Below are 3,847 nucleotides of genomic sequence, written 5' to 3' on the forward strand. Positions count from 1 at the left end.
TCCCTACAAAAACTTCTGTAAGAACATGTTCTGACTCTCTTTGTTTCTGGTTTTGCTAATGAAATTTATTTAAAATAAGTTTCAGGAAAGATTGCCATTCAGAATAAATTTAATAAACTCCATTGACATAGATAGAGCTTTGCTGTTTATACAAACTGACACTCTGGGTCTATATATATGCAAAGGCTGAACTTTTGACCTTGAGGGTCTTTTCCAACCTTAATGATTCTATGATCATACACTGTATTGTTTTCCATCTGCACATGATTGACATTCACTATTTGATTTTCTGAGCTAAAAGACAATAGTCAAGTTTCTTGAAACTATTCAGCAATTCCTTTTTTACTCTATTATGTGTTTCCTGTATTTTCTTTCACCAATTTCAACAATGGATTTTTAAAAGTGTTTGTTTTAGATAGGCTACTGCCTGAAAAATCCAAGCAATATATTTTTTTCTCTTCCTTGTGTTTCCATCCTAGCAGAAAAACTATTAAAGCAGGCAGAAATCTGATTGCAGTCACTGTTTTCAAGCATTCTTGAAACTGGTAAATTTTTATTTCTGTGATGGTGAGAGAAAATATTCGTGTGTATCTAAAATATTAAAGTTTATATAAAATTAATTAAGTTTTAGGTTTTTTTTCTTATTTCAAGAAATATATTCATGCAAGTGGTCTGCACAGGAAAAAAACAACTCATTTATTACCCTTTCGGTTCCTTCCTCTTGCTATTTCATTTTCTCCAGTCTGTTTACTTATTTTCACCATCCCTCTCCAAAATATTTAAAGACTCAACTACCTTTTCAAGTTACCTCTTATGCTATTTTTTGGTTAGATGAACCAAGTAGAATGCTGAAACAGTGCCCCACAGCTGTTGGTACCCCAATGCAGACAATGAACATGATTCAAATATCATACAATGAGTGAAATCCAAACACAAAGTTTGATTAATAATAAACCTGAATAAATATTTAAGTTAATCGTGGACAGCCTGTAATTTTGGACAATAACCCAAATGACCTGAGTATATTACTTGTTCACTGAATTTATTTCTTAACATCAGTTAAAAGGCATGCAGATGGTCTCTCTCTTGCTGTAGCCTGAATGCTTGTTTGTGAGATACATGGCCATTCCAACAGCACTGAATGCACAGTTTTGCTTCAAGAAATATATAACATATTCAATATGCACTCTCAAAATGTATTAATATTAATCATACTTATGGGTGCATTATCAGAAAAGGAGACTCATCTCATTTTTAAGGCTCCTTCAATATATTTTAGAATATGTATTCAGAGTTGGTCTACTTATATGATAAAGATGCCTGAAGACATGCAGGCAGGCTTTTGAATACTGTATCATCTGATTAATATTTAAGATCTAAAGAGAATTGATAAGGCATCTGCAAAAATGTGACATCAAATATAGGGAAACATTTCTTTCCCTGGAGGGCTTTTGACCAATGGAACTCTGTGTAATTTCTTGCCAAATGTGAATATTTCAGGTTCTTTTAAGGTAGTTTTGCAGCAAAATTCAGCTGTGTGTGGTGTGCAGCTGTTGGGGATATTTGGATTTTGTCATATTTTGCTTACCATTTATAAACAGTTTCTTAGTTTTTCTCATTTATAGAAACTTCCCATGATACTGTAAGGGATATAATTTGTAGTAGTATCTGAAATGGTCATGTTAGTATTGAACAACTGTTCACACCAAAGGGGAATACTAAAAAGGGAAAAAGAAATAATAAGAAGTTGTGTGGTTCAGAGATAGTAGAGACAAACTGTAAGTATACAGTTCAATCACCTTGAAATCCAGCCCATGTATTCGTCTTCATGGTGCAGATTTTAGGATAGGCTAAGGAATTTAAGAAACCAGTTACTCAAATAAGGCTTATCTAAAATGTTTTACGATGATCTTTTCTTGAAAATTTTAAAGTCATGTATGTAAACATCTGCAATTATTTCTAAGAGTTCAGTACCTGTACTGTTTTTAGTCCATGTTGATATAAAAGAATATATTTAATACATTCATATAGCATTGTATTCTGGAAACACCCTATATAGAAATGAAATTGGTTTTGTAACTCTTTTAATACATTTTTGGCTTTCTTGCACAAATACACGGAATGGTAAGAGTAATAGTAATTTAGCAATAGTGATTGTAAGTTTAAACTTTTTTCTTAATCTGTTTGGAATTTCATACTATTAAAACTTCTTCCTTTTAGAGAAATTAGCAGAGATACTTAGAAACCCTCAAAGAATGCCATGGAAAGAATTTATAAAGCAATGTCTTCTGTAATTTCCTCATTTTTCTGATTAGTGGCTTTCTAGAAATGTTTTCCAGTGTTCCTTGGGTATACCCCTTATTCATATTTATACTGTATTTTAAAGAGGTTATATTTTTCCCTGTATGAAGAGGTTTAGGTATTGGAGACCTCTACCTTTTAGATGCAGAGTAGCCTAGAGAGTATGTGAACATGGCAGGTTCTTTGGGTCAATGTCTGTCTTTGGGTTTCTGTAGTGGTTTTGCCATAATGAAAGATGAAGGAGCTGAAGGAACTGTAGTAATGAATCATCCTCACCCGTACTGGAACCTGGATAGGTGGGATGAATCACCTCCTGAAGATTCTTGTCTCTCTTCATTAAATCAGGTCTAGGGGAGAGGTGAGACAGCATGGACCAGACAGCTAACTCTCAGAATGTCAACACTAAATGAAAAATTTAAACAAATTTTACATAAGTGCTCAGGATCTCTTTTATTTTCTCTTTCATTGGATAACTGGAGAATGTTATTTCTTTCAACAGTATGCATTTATTATGTAGAAAGTACTCTTCATTAGCCCAGAATTACTCACCTTCACATTTAAAAATAGTTAAAGCTGTCAAAATATTTAAGTTTATATCAATGTGTAAAATATTTACACGCAAAATCATAATTTATCTGACCTGAAGTCAGCATTTCACCAGTAGTCAAATGGAAGAGAAAGGCACCTAACAGAGAAAGTTCATCCCAGTGCAAACTCAGTGAAGGCATCCCACACACCTGATATGTGAATGATTTGAAACTGAATGTTCCAAGTCCTGCCCTCCATCACAGTAAATCAGGTTAACAAGTCTCTCTCTCTTATTTGCAGATTATGAAAGGAACTTGAAATAAATAAGGTTCTTTAAACAATAATTTTAAACCAAATACTTAAAATGCATATGTAGTTTACATCAGCATTTACATTCTGAGTTTCACTCTGTGAAACCCAGAGTAAAAACTTTTGGACAGACAGAGAGTTACACAAATATTTCTGGGGATATACACATCTTCCTGCAGGTCCTGGTGTTTGGTACTGCGATGCTTATATATCAGCTTCTTTTGCTAGGAACTGCTCTTTTGGGTAGTTGTTTTGCAGAGTGCCATTATTCACACAATTTTTTCTTAGGAGATATCATGTCTTACTCTCTGGAAACCGACAGGAAAATAGCTGAGTGAAAGCACTGGGGTAAGCACCATTTAAATACACATAGAGTGACATAAATATTTGCATGTTGTTGCCTGGGTGATATTTTTGCACATATGGAAAGCATGTGGTAAAATAATCATTCTGCAAAAAGATGACCTCATGAATTACCAGAGAGAAATGCATTAAATATAAACATTAAAAGATCCTAAATTTCTTTCTTTACCTGACTATTTCTTCTTTCCTGCCTTGTCACTCCTTGGGACAAGGGATGGGGAGTAAAATCAGTAGAACCTGTGTGTTGAAATAAGAGCAGTTTAAGATTGAAATAAAGTTAATAATAATAATAACAACAACAAAAACAATAATTACAATGAAATGGAGAGGGAAAAAGAACTGAACC

Source organism: Geospiza fortis, unplaced genomic scaffold (assembly GCF_000277835.1).
Source record: "Geospiza fortis unplaced genomic scaffold, GeoFor_1.0 scaffold98, whole genome shotgun sequence".
Taxonomy (NCBI): Eukaryota; Metazoa; Chordata; class Aves; order Passeriformes; family Thraupidae; genus Geospiza; species Geospiza fortis.